General features: G+C 40.7%; 1 non-coding gene across 1 annotated transcript; it reads left to right on the top strand.

Moving 5' to 3' along the window:
- The first annotated feature begins 12210 nt into the window (after positions 1–12210).
- Positions 12211–12321, top strand: LOC118669519. The gene has a single exon (XR_004971997.1). It is a non-coding gene; the product is annotated as a U6 spliceosomal RNA (small nuclear RNA).
- The last annotated feature ends 1852 nt before the right edge of the window (positions 12322–14173 follow it).

Genomic DNA, 14173 nt, shown 5'->3' on the forward strand with positions numbered 1-14173 from the left:
GATGGCATTTCCCTCCAGCTTTTAGCTGTCCTGGGCTTGCACCAGACCAGGCACAGTTGCACCCACTTTGGGGACACGGCGTGGGAGTTCTGGCTGGTTGGGAGTCCTGGAGCATTGGCTTGGTGCCGGTCTGTCTTCCCCGGTAACTGAGGACTGAGCAGGGCGGAGGTGTGGATACGGTGTGCCCACTGCTGAGAGAACCCAGGGGGAGGATTAGGGAAGGCTTTACCTGAGGGCTTGCGCTGGTCCCCTTAGAAAAGGGACACTAGCTATCCTGATGTGTTCTTCCTCATCCTTTTGTTTTGTGAATCCTCACCCGAGGATATTTCTTCCATTGGTTTTAGAGAGTGGAAGGGAGGGAGGGAGAGAAAAACATCATTGATTGGTTGCCTCCCACACACAGGGAATCAAACCTGCAACCCAGTTCCGTGCCCTTGACCTGAATCAAACCTGAGACCCGTCTGTGCGGCCGACGACACTCTAACCACTGATCTCATCTTTCAGCCACTGCCCTGTGTGCTGAGCTCAATCTAAACTCCAGGTCTCCAGGGAAGCTTCCCTGAGCCTTGCAGGTGTTGGGGAAAGTCCTCCAGTGGTTGAGAGGGGCACCCAAGCAGTGGCTGAGGTGGGAGCTGTCCAGCAGGGACAGAGTGCCATCAGTCCGGACAGGCAGAGGCAGCTAACAGCCAGGGCCCAGATCATGAGTTCCCCCTCCCCCGAGTCTCCCTCCTTGGGCGGGACAGGGGGCCTGTCTGCCTTGGCCTGACCTGGGATCTCGAGGGGTATGTGTCCCTTCATCGTGTCAGGTGGCTCCACTCCCTTCTAATCATTCAGCTCTGTGGTCAGGAGGACGTGCACGCCTTGCTCGGTACAATCAGCTGATAAACAATAAAGAGCTTGTAATCAAAGGGAGGTCGTTGTGATTCAGGGTCCACAGAGCGCAGAGGTCAGAAACTGAAACCCTTTAGGAATCCTTAGGGATTGAATCAGAAATCCTGGGGGTACTGCTCAGCAGTCGGCGTTTCACAAACCTTAGGGAGGGGAGGCCCCCTTGACTTCGGTTAGAAAGAAGGAGGAGGGGGAGGTGTCAGGCTAAACCAGGTGCCAGTGTACTTCCCCCTGCCCCCTTCGTAGGAGCCAACACACTCTTAACATTTCTTTCTTTGTTTTTTGTTTTTCCTGATTTCAAAAATCAATGCAAAAAAATCAAAGAGCACAAAAATATTTATTTTAGAAAGCAAACGTCCCTTGCAAACCTCACACAGACCTGAGTCAGAGATGGCCAACGTTAACAGTATGATGCGTATTCTTTCTATCATTTTTATATTACTTTCTTTGTAATCTATGTATATTACTTTATAAAAATGGAATTATGCTGTAACATATGTTTTTTACAACTGTTCTGAAACTTGCTGTGTTTTTTTAATAATACTCTTGGATGTCTTTCCAAGTCAGTTCCTATAATTTTTAAAACCTCACCATAGTTTTCCATACTGGGGATATACCATGAATTATGTAACCAATATTCTATTGATGGGCTCTCGGGTTACTTCTAAGTTTTTACTTATGCAAACATTGCGGCAATTAATAAAACTTCCCATGTGCCTTTGTGCATGTGTGAGTGTATCTCTATGGTAAATTAAAGTGAAGCGGTTTGTTAAAGCAGGCACATTTGAAATATCGATAGAAACCGCCAAATTGTCCTCCAAGAAGGTTGTGAGTTTACACTCCTGCCAGCAGCGTCTGAGACCATCTTCTTCACACGCTTCAGACACTGAGCATCAATGTACATTTGTTGATTACATTGGGAAACATTAATTTTCATGGCTCCTCACCTAAGAATTGTTTAGCTTTTCCCCCTGATTATAAAAGTAATACATGCAATAGATGGTTTTTTTTAATAAAAATATGAAAATAGGTGACAACTGAGCCACTGTGCTCAGCTGGCTGTCCTTGTGCCCAAAAGAACCCTGTGGAACATTGGCAATTATCCATCTTTCTAATCTTTCCTAATCCAAAAGGGGACGCTTAGCATCCTCTTATTTTAAAATTAAAAATTTAAATTATTTGGTAACTAATTAGGATGAATACAGTGGGATCACATGGTGAGAGAGAGTATGTTTAGTTTTGTAAGAAATTTCCAGACTGTTTTCCAAAGTACCATTTGTGTTCCCCCAGCAATGAATGAAGAGTTTCTGTTATTCCACATTGTGGTTTTGAGTTGCATTTGAGCACTTCTTTTTAATATCAATAAATTTCTCCCACTTGACAGTTGTTGATCTTTTAATTTCTTTGAGGGAAGGAAATAGCAAATGTCAATTATTCAGAAACTTTTAAAAATGATTTTTTTGTCATTTTATTTTTGTCAAAATATAAATTCATTTATTTCCTTCTGATTTAAAAGGAATACTTATTCAAAATACTTCGGGGGCGGGGGGGAGAATGAAGTAGAAAATAAATATCCCCATCATCCAGATAATCACCATGAACTAAAATCTGTCCAGACATTTCTCAATACATATACCCATTTAGAAAATGGTGTCTTAGTGTGCACACTACTTTACATACTACACAATTTATTTCACTTTTCATTATCTTTCCTTTGTCACTGGAATGTCAGCTCCAGAAGAGCAGTGATTTCTTTTCTTTTTGCTCACTGTTGTATCTCCCATGCCTAGAGGAGGGCCTGGCACATATGGGTACTCAATAAATATCTGCTAGCCCTAACCGGTTTGGCTTAGTGGATGGAGCGTCGGCCTGCGGACTGAGGGTTCCTGAGTTCGATTCCGATCAAGGGCCTGTACCTTGGTTGCGGGCACATCCCCAGTGGGGAGGTGTGCAGGAGGCAGCTGATCGATGTTTCTCTTTCATCGATGTTTCTGACTCTCTATCCCTCTCCCTTCCTCTCTGTAAAAAATCAATAAAATACATTTTAAAATAAATAAATAAATATCTGCTAAATGAAGAAAGAAAGAAATTCCACTTTTGCCCTGGTTGGTGTGGCTCAGTGGGTTGAGCATTGTCCCGTGCACCAAAAGATCACCAGGTTGATTCCCAGTCAGGGTACATGCCCAGGTTGCAGGTTTAGTCCCTGGTTGTGTGCATGCGGGAAGCAACAGGTCGATCAGTAAAAATATTTTTAAATAAATAAATTTCACTTTTATCACTTAAAATGTCTTAGAATTTCTTTTTTCTGTGTCCACTAATATAGGTTTTCAACATCATTTATTTTATTGGCTGCATATATTTCAATGTATTTATAGAACGAGTTCTTTACTGCTTGGCTGTGTAAGTAGTTCCCCGTTTGTCACTATTCTAAACAATACGGTAATTCGTATTTTGACTTAGGTCTGTGTACCTGAAATTATCTTTTTAGATCATTTCAAAAAAGAGAAATTTCTTAGTCAAGTAGAATTCACATTTTAATTACAAATTATTTTGTTAAGTCAAATGTCCAGAAAGTAATTGCAACTTCTTCTCCCTCTCAGGTATGAGAGTGTTCAGTTCCTTACAACACAGCTAGAGAACCTCAGACCTTCTGATGTTGTTAATACTCACTGAAAATGGACATAAGACACTGGGGGGTAGGGGAGGCCAGGGCATTGTCAAGGGCGGGGGAAAAAAAAAAGGAGACATATGTAATACTCTTTGTAACACTTTAAGCAATAAAACAATAAAAAAAAATACTCACTGAAGGCTATTTTTCCTATTGATTTTTAGAGAGAGTGGTGAACTGCCTGTTTATACTTTTTGCATTTTTATTAGAGTGCTTTATATATTAAGATACTAATTAACATTTTGTATGTCATAAATTCTATAAATATTTATTTCTAGTTTGTCTTTTTAAATTTTATTTTGGCCTTTGGTGTTTTTTTAACTAATTAATTTATTTTTACTGTTGACATTATTACAGTGCCCCTCATTTTACCCCCCTTTGCCCACCTCCACCCAGCCCCATCCCCTCTCTCCCCTTCCCCCACCTAGTTTATTTTTTTAATTATTGTCATGGTATCTTTTTCCAAACAGAAGTTTTAGTTATTTTTTAATTGAAGAATAATGTATATACAGAAAAGTACACAAATTTTAAGTGTATAATGTAACCTCTCTCAGTTAATAATTCTCCCAAGGTAAACACTACTCTGACAAAGTTTTAAATTTTATCATAATAATATCTGTCTTGCCGAAACCGGTTTGGTTCAGTGGATAGAGCGTCGGCCTGCAGACTGAAAGGTCCCAGGTTCGATTCCTGTCAAGGGCATGTACCTGGGTTGCGGGCATATCCCCAGTAGGAGATGTGCAGGAGGCAGCTGATCGATGTTTCTCTCTCATCGATGTTTCTGACCCTCTGTCTCTCTCCCTTCCTCTCTGTAAAAAATCAATAAAATATATTTTTAAAAAAATAATATCTGTCTTATCTTGGGAAAGATATACCTGTCTTATATTTTCTAAAGATAGATACTGATATCTATCTTTGGGAAAGCATTCCTCAACTAATAATTATGTAAATATTCACCTACATTCTATTCTGGCATGTTGATTATTTATTATATTTGACATCTCTAATCCAGCGGAAATGTATTTTAAACGTATCCTAAACAATGAGATAGGGATCAAACTCTCCTGCCTTCTCTCTTCCTTCAAGGGCTACTTCCCAACACTATTTATTAATTAGCCGGCGTCATTTCTAAATTAGTCAACACCATGTCCTTGATTTGAAATGTTCCCTCTTTCTATACTCTCTGCTCTCTTCTTTTGTCTGTTTATTTCTGCACCAGTATCTCACCATTTTAAATATAACTCTAGGTGTCAATATCTGCTGAACTAAATATTGCATCATCACTCTTTCAAGCATTTCTTGGTTATTATTGCTCATTTATCCTCCCAGGAAAACTTTAAAATCATTCTGTGAAATTCTGTTACCACATCCCCTGAAAAGGTTGAGATCCTAATTGGATTTACACTGAACTTATATACTAATCTAGAAAATGTTCATATCTTTACATTGTTTGACTTTCCATTTGTGTCTTTCCTTTTATTTAAAACTTTATGTCCCTCAATAACATCTATTTTCATCATATAGATCCTGCACAGTTCTGTTTTTAACTAGGTTTTTATATTTTTTTTGTTGCTATTATGTTAACATTTTTGTTATATTTTCTAACTGATTACTGACCTGTGGGAAATATATATATTATATACACATATAATACATTATTATACACACATATCTAGTCATATTGCTAAACTCATTCGTTTGACAGTTTTCTTTTTCAGGTAGGTAACCTATCATCTGAAAAAAAATATTTATTTTAACCAATATTTCTACCTTTCATTTATTTTATTTTTATGTCACTATTTTTTAAAAATATGTTTTTATTGATTTCAGAGAGGAAGGGAGAGGCAGAATCGAACCCGGGACCCTTCAGTCCGCAGGCCAACACTCTATCCACTGAGCCAAACTGGTTAGGGCTTTATGTCACTATTTAGAACTTTTAGAACAATGTTTGATGTTTTGCCCTTACAGCTGGCATCCTTTCTTTAATGAGAATGTTTCTAGTTCGTTCTTCTTAACCCATCCCCTACAGCCCCTGCAGGTTCTAATTCATTAAATCTGAGATGGGACCCAGGCAACTCTGCTCTGTCAGTTACATGGATAATACTGACGCATGTTCTCTCCCACTACACCACTCAGAACCCTACTCTTCTGTGTCCCCATTAAACATTATTCAATATGATGTGCACTGCCTTTACATTAATAAAGTATTATCTTATTTTAGGTTTATTAAGAATTATTACTTGGGAATTAAACTTAATAAAATATCTTTTCAGCATCTCAATGACCTCCCCTCTAGGATAAAATATGAATAAACACCTGTTTGAAAGCACCAGGGAACTGCCAGTGCAGACAGGATGTGAGAAGACAGGTTTCTAGGGAGAGAAAAGTCATTGGGGTGAACCTGACATTCTAAGCCATGTTCCTCTTGAAACATCTTTGGGTATCAAAGCAGCACAGGGCAGAGGCCAAGAAGTTGAGCAAGAAGCAGTAACTAAGCGACTGAGAAGGTCACCAGCACTTTTGGCAGACGTATGGGGCTGGGGAGGAAAAGACTGGCGTTCAGGGCCCACTTTGCAGGAGGAGCACTGGTGAGCGTTCCGGGCTTCCCACCAGGACCCGGGTGGTTAATTTTATTGTCCATTTAGCTGGGCCACAGTATCCAAATACTTGGTCAAATAGTAATGTTCCTGGGAAGGTATGTTTAGACGAGATTAACATTTAAATCAGTAGACTGAGTAACACAGATTATTCTCTATAACGGAGGTGGGTCTCATCGAACATGTAAGGGCAAGCAGAAATAGAGCAGGCCTGGAATGACTGAACCCAGCTTTGAACAAGTTCAGTTCCAGATTGGAATAAGGTGATCGATCACTACCTGCCAAAATCCAGAGTAAATTCTCTCTCGAGGAAGATAATACTAGTAAGAGCCTTTACACAATTTTGGCCACACTATCTGGCATTCAATTTAAAAATTATCAGGAATACCAGGAAATAGGAAGGAAAGAGAAAAAAAAGGAAACAATAGAAACAGATTTCTATATTTTGAAAAAAACATAAAAAACAAAAAAGATAAATTTGGAATATGGTTAAAAGGTCTAAATTATGTGTAATTGCAATCCCAGAAGGAGAAGAGAGAAAGAATGGGGCAGAAAGAATATTTGAAAAATAATGGCCAAGAAATTTCCCAAACTGGTAAAACACATTAAGCTACAAATTTAGAAGTATTTTGTATCCCAATTAGGATAAATACAAAGAAAACCATTCCTAGACATATAATCCTGGACCATGGTGAGAGGTGGGGGGAAGAACTAAAAAAAAAAAAAAAAAAAAAAAAAAAAAAAAAAAAAATTAAAGCAATAGGGGAAAATATGTTACCTTCAAAAGAACAGCAATACGACTTATAGCCAATGGTTTTACAATGGAATAATGTCTTTAAAATGCTGAATGAAAACAGATGCAATTTATAATTATAAACCCTGTGAAAATATCCTGAAAAATTAAATAAAGACATTTCCAGAGAACCTAACACTAATAATTTATCACCAGTTGACTTGCCTTAAGGAGAATTCTTCAGGAAGAAGAAAAATTATCCCAGTAGGAAGCACAGAAATTCAGAAGGAGTAAAGAACAATGGAAAGGATTAATATGTGCATAAATCTGCATGAATATTAACTATACAAAACAAAAGAAGTAATGTCTTTTGGAGGTGAAAATATATGTAGAATTATAATGCACAATAAACAGTAACACTAAAGTCAGGAGTGGGGATAAATGGAGTTAAAGTATTCTAAGATCCTTGCATTGTCTTGTAAGGAGAAAAGTTACTATTTTACATGAAATGTTAATAAGTCAAGGATGAATGCTTTAATATCCAGTCATCTTTTAAAGAAAAAGAATATATAACTAATAAGTGAATAGAGGAAAAACCAATTAGAATAATAACAAAAGAAATCAAGAAAGGAGAGAAACAGAAAGATAAAACAGGTGGGAACAACAGAAAGCAATTTGCGAGGTGGTAAACTTATGCCCAAACATATCAGCAATTACAATAAGTTTAAATTGACTAAATATTTCTATTTAAAAATAAAGGCTGTTACACTGGCTATTTGATGATATTGAATCGACAAAGAGATGCACTTAAAATGCAAGACTGAAAGTGAAGCACTAATCAAAAGGAAGTTATAGAAACATCCTAGTAGCTTTTAAGGCAAGGAGCAGTCCTAAAGATAGAGACATTTCATACTATAAAGAGGAGAGAGAGGGAATAAATTTTTCTAAACAAAACAGGAACAGACTATGGCCAGGATCAAACCGGCAACCCAAGTATGTGCCCTTGACCGGGAATCAAACCCAAGACCCTTCGGTGAGCAGGCAGACACTCTAACCACTGAGTCACCAAGCAGGGCCATGCTGGGAGATTTAACACAATTTTCTCAGTAACCAATTGAACAAGGAGACACAAAAAATCAGGAAGGAAATAGAGGGTTTGAAAATCTGGGTTAACTTTTACCTGTGTACAGAAAATCTGGGTTAACTTTTACCTGTTCCCCTGAAATTGTCTCTATGGCCCCAGCTGCAAACACCAGGCTCCAGGAGATGGCCACAAATGGAGCCCAACACCTCCCCCAGGGTTACTGATAGGCCCCGAGGTGTCTGTGCAAGAAGCTGGAGAAAAGAGACTGTCTTCCCTTCATCGTCCTCAGCCTGTGGGGAGAGCAGTGTGGTGGGCAGAGGGGATTCTTTCCTTTCTCTGTGGGGAGGGCCGCACCTCCCGCCAGGTAAGGGAGATTCCCAGAGGACAATTTGAAAGATCCAGGTGCCCACAATGGTTCTGCGTCTCCTTCAGCGGCTGAACTGATCTCCCCCGAGCCTACCTGATAGGACTGGGGGAAGGTGATGAGAGACCAGGCAGGCAGTGGGAATGGGGCTGCCTCACAGTCCAATGGGCCAATACGCCACCCACAAGAGGGGCTGTGGTATCCCCCTGGAGAGGGTGGGGATAGGGAGAGTGAAAGTGTTTGAACTACACCAGCTTTCTCACATGAAGAAAGTGTGCAGCTTGGGGCTTGGGAGCATGGTTTGCACTACAAGAGAGCCAGCATTCAGCAGTCAGCGCTGAATGAAGTGATAGCCAAAGGGGAAAACTTTAAATCTACCAGCCAGTAAGTAAAAAGACACCTGCCTTTTCCCACCTGCCCTCTGGGATGACCCCAGCTCTGGGGGAGCTGGAAACAGACCAGCTCCTCTTCACTTTCCAAGTGTCTCAAGCCTGGGGCTGGCTTGGGAGGTGCCCTGGGATCCCAGCTTCCTCCCTTACTTATTATGAGGCACTTCTCTCCCCAAACGCCCACACTCCTCCTTCCTGGCAAGCCCTTGAGTGGTGATGCTCCAGGCCCCTGTCCTCATCCCTGCAGACAGGAGTGGCTTAGGGGAGCAGAGTGATGAGGGAAGAGGGACTGGAGGGCTTTAAAACGTAGGGTTGGAGCCGCCTTGCTGGCTGGTCTTTTAAAAGTCAAGCTCTACTTGACACTTGGGCCTGCACACCCAGCAAGGTGGCTTTTAAGAGATTAGGGACTGTGGTTTCCCTGGGAAAGGCGTCAGCATAGCGGGATTCAGCTGAGCCTGGCTTGTTAGGATCCTCTGCCCATCTCTCTAGGCAAAAATGGGTCCCAAAGGGTGATTTACAGCAGACTACTGGCTTCAGGCCTCTATTTCTTTTTGTTGTTGTTGTTATTTATTCTTTTTTTTCTTTTTTTGTGTGTTCAGGCCTCATTATTATTACTATTATCATTATCGACAGCTGCCATGTATTGAGTGGGGTCTACATGCTACACGTTGTACTAAGCCCTATGTATGCATTTTCTTCTTATTCACATTTTTTAGAGTTGAGGGCTTTTGCCAGGGAGGCTGAAACACTTATTGAAGTGACACAGCCAGTGAGTGAAGAAGCCAGGACCCCATCCCAGGTCATTCCAGCTCCAGAGCCTTTGTTACAGCCTCAGCATCACACCCTCTCCGAGTGCTGAGGGGGGTAAATACACTTGCAGTGTGCCATGAGCTGAGGACTACTGGAAGCATCACTTGCGTTCTGAAGGGAAGGTTCTCTCATAACAACATAATGCAAATAATTTAAAATGAGTCTGAATTTCAAAACGTTGCCACAAATGCAGGTCCTGCTTTTCCTACATTTGGCGTAAGAATTCTTGGGTAGCCAAAATAACCTTGAACAAGCCCAGTGAAGACGATGTGAGAAACCAGAAATAGGAAGAGGCCACTTGGGACCTCATGAAAGTTCAAGTGCAGACACCATTTTTCACTGTCTTAAGAATATGTTACTTTGCTAACACCTCGTGCTGAGAATGGAGTCCAGCGACCAGGGCGGACTCCGGAGGGGGTGTGGAAGCAACTCCCCTGGAAAGTGAGTTTGTGTGCGGCTAATAGCTGAATAACACCTGGGAAGTTCGCTTCTTCCAGCTCCTGACACAACTGACAACCCCAATTTTTATACATGTGAGGCCAGTTGAGAGACCACTTATGGTCCTTCAATGCCCAGACAATTCTTCAAACTTGAGCTAAATAAAGCACTCATGGGGACTTTTTGTCTCTAATGCTGTCAGTACTGAGTGAGAGAAATTCTAGACGCAGATGCTTAAGTAAGATGGGCCGGCGTGTTAAGAGCTGTTCCATATGGGAAAGGGGCCAGCGCTGTAGATGGCTGGACCATATTTTGATGGAACTGTTGGCTTTTTTTCTTTAATATATTTTTATTAATTTCAGAGAGGAAGGAAGAGGGAGAGATAGAAACATCCATGATGTGAGAGAATCATGGATCCGCTGCCTCCTGCATGCGCCCTACTGGGGATCGAGCCCACAACCCAGGCATGTGCCCTTGACAGGAATCGAACCTGGGACCTTTCAGTTCTCAGGCTGACGCACTATCCACTGAGCCAAACTGGCTAGGGCAATCCTGTTGGCTTTTTAAAAGATGGAGTGAGGCCCTACCTGGTTTGGCTCAGTGGATAGAGCATTGGCTCACAGACTGAAGGTTCCTGGGTTCAGTTCCAAGGAAGTGCATGTACCTCAGTTACAGGTTTGATGCCGGCCCTGGTGGGGCGCATGTGGGAGGCAACCAATACCTCTCTCTCTCTCTCTCTCTCTCTCTCTCTCTTTCTCTCAACATCAATGCAAAAATATCCTCGGGTGGGTGAGGTTAATGAAAAAAAACACACAAAAAAACAAGGTTACCAGGGGTGGGGAAGCTAATTAAAAAGAATGACGGGAATAGCTAAGAATGGTCTCTTCTTTTTTCAGTCCCGGAGATGTTTCTACTTCTATCATCACCAATAACCCATTACTGTGTGTCCAACAACAACATCTTACGTTCTCACTCAGGCCCAGGATAAAGAAATAACCCTGGGCCATGGTGGGAGCTCTTTATCTGGAGGAGGTTGAGGTAGGGAAAAGTAATCCTTCCCCAGGAACTGGTCACAGAGATTGGCTACGCCCGGTGGGTACACTGGACTTCTTCAGGTCGTAAGGCCACAGCTCTCTCATCAGGTCAGTTCTTTCTCGGCGCTTCACCCTCCAGGTTTTTGTGCGCGATCTCTACTGGCTCTCACAGGCAGGGTTTATGTTGCATAAATTCCAGTGGTGAGGTCATCCCCATGGAAGGTTTCCATATATGACAGGCCTCGCCGCTGAGCCCAGGAGCATTCCCAAGGCCCTTTCACTGATGATGTCCAACAGCAAGGTCTTGGCTGGACTCCCACACTGAAGAGGCAGTGGGGCTTTGGTTTCTGAAAACAGGAGAATTGTCCTTTCTGTCCAATTATAAAAGTGTTCTCTGTAGAATATTTGGAAAATTCAAAGTATAGAGGGGGAAAAAAGATCATGCCATAATTCCATCACCTACAGATAACTAATATTAACATTTTGGTGTACTCATTTCTCACAGGTTTTACTAATGCATGTATCTCTGTATGTTTTAGGAGGGCAGTCTTGCATTGTGGTTAAGAATGTGGTTTGGAGGTCTGAGACAACTCATTTATAGTTCTGTGGGCTTCCACCACTTAATCTCTTTAAGTTTTATCTCCTTCAGCAATGAAGTTTGCACATACTCAGTCTAGCCCTCCACCAGTATGATAGTATTTTAACTTATAGGTTTATAATAAGAGCTATCTGGTAAGAAAATTTCCCCCAATTTTTAAAAAAATATTTCTAACTTCACTGGTATTCAGGGAAATGCTTATTTTTTAAAATATATTTTTATTGATTTCAGAAAGAGAGAGGAATAGAAACATCAATGATGAGAGAGAATCATTCATCAGCTGCCCCCCACTGGGGATCAAGCCAGCAACCTAGGCATGAGCCCTAACCAGGAATCAAACCACGACCTCCTGGTTCATGGGTTGACACTCAACCACTGAGGCACACCGGCCAGGGCAGTAAGGTCTGTTTTTCATGATTACCTTCAGATTTCTAGGTAGAAACTTAGTTTGCCTCTAAAAGCTATGTCTCCTTTCCAGTAGTAAATTCTCTATCCTGCTTCCTCATAGTGCCTAGTAGATGATCCTTTCAGGACACTGCTGAATTAACAGTAGTTAGGATGGGTCTGTTCCTGACAATATTACTTCTTTATTAAAAATGATGTTGGGGTGCTGGCTTCGGCAGGACGTATACTAAAATTGGAACGATATAGAGAAGATTAGCGTGGCCCCTGTGCAAGAAAAAAAATTATGCTGGGTGTTGTTTCAGAAAATATATTTTATCATGTTAATGAAGCTTCTTTCTTTCCTAACTTATTAGGGGAGTTTTAAAAGTAAAGAATAAGCCCTAGCTGGTTTGGCTTAGTGGATAGAGTGTCCACCTGAGGACTGAAGGGTCCTAGGTTCAATCCTGGTCAGGGGCACATGCCTGGGTTGTGGGCTCGACCCCCAGTGGGGGGCGGTGTGCAGGAGGCAGCCAGTCAATGATTCTCTCTCATCATTAATGTTTCTCTTTCTCTCTCTCTCTCTCTCTCTCTCTCCCCCTTTCTCTCTTGAAAAAAAAGAATAAATGTTAATTTTCATCTTCAAATACTTTACTATCTACGAGAGACTCTCAGGTCTGTTATTTTCCTTTGACCTAGTTCTGTGATGTGCTATATCAGTGGAAGCATTTTATAGGGCCATCAATACCTTCTCAACAAACCATGTGCATCCGGGGCTCTGGCGTCAGGCAGATCTGGGCTGCCTTCCTAGTCTGCCACTTACTAGCTGGGGGTTAGGGGCAAGTTCTAAATGCAGATGCACAATAAATGCTGGCAGTTTTGATACATTATTCTTTTACACTATTAATAAATTTGTTAGTGCTTCATTTAGGAGTTTTGCATCTATGTTATTGAAAATGGTGTGAAGCGTGTGTATGTGTGTGTGCATGATTTATTAGGTATGCTCACAAAAATGAATTAGGTTGCTTTTCTTGTTTCCTATGATTTACAGTAGTTAAAACAGCAAGAGATATTTATACATTCATGTCCACAGCAGCACTATTCACAATAACCAGAAGTGGACACAACCCAGTTGTCGACTGTGGGATGAATGGATACACAAAATGTGTTGTATAGATACAATGGAATATTATTCAGCCTTAAGAAGGAAATTGTTACATGCTACAACACAGATGAATCCTGGGACATTATCTAAATAAAATAAGCAAGTCACAAATAGATAAATACTGTGTGATTCCACTTACATGAAATATCTAAAGAAGTCAAATTCTATGAGACAGAAAAGAGAAGAGTAGTTGCCAGAGGCTAGGAAAGGAGGAAAAGGGAGATGTGGTTCAATGGGTACAGAGTTTCAGTATTGTGAGATGAAAAAGTTTTGGAGATTGGTTTCACAATAATGTGAGTAAACTTAACACTACTGAACATTACACTTAAAAAGATTAATATGGCAAATTTTAAATTATGTGATTTCTTTTTACAATAAAAAATGGCATAAGGATGATCTGTTTCTTGAAAGTTGGAAAGAACTCACTCATAGAAGCATCACGAGATAATACCTGCACACTTTTTTCCACGTCATTAGTATTGATTTTTTAGTCTTTTATTTAAGATAATTGTGGTTTCATTCACACGTATAATTATTTTTTTACTAGAAAGCCATGTATTTCATTGTGTAGCAAATTAAGTAGCCTAATTATACGTAGAACTTTCTTGTAACATGCATTTGTTGTATCTCCTTGTTCATTTCTAGTTTTTTTTCTGTCTTTGGCAATTTTATTGTGTTTTTTTTTTGTTTGTTTGTTTTTTAAAGAATGACATTATGAACTTATCTACCAATTCTCCTTTTTTTTAAAAAAATATATTTTACTGATTTTTTACAGAGAGGAAGGGAAAGGGATAGAGTTAGAAACATCGATGAGAGAGAAACATTGACCAGCTGCCTCCTGCACACCTCCCACTGGGGATGTGCCCACAACCAAGGTCTATGCCCTTGACCGGAATCGAACTTGGGACCCTTCAGTCCACAGGCCGACGCTCTATCCACTGAGCCAAACCAGTTAGGGCCAATTCTCCTATTTTTAAATTCAGTAATATATGCTTTAATATTTCTCTCTTCTTGGCTTTCCTCA

This window comes from Myotis myotis, unplaced genomic scaffold, assembly GCF_014108235.1.
Source record: "Myotis myotis isolate mMyoMyo1 unplaced genomic scaffold, mMyoMyo1.p scaffold_m19_p_14, whole genome shotgun sequence".
Taxonomy (NCBI): Eukaryota; Metazoa; Chordata; class Mammalia; order Chiroptera; family Vespertilionidae; genus Myotis; species Myotis myotis.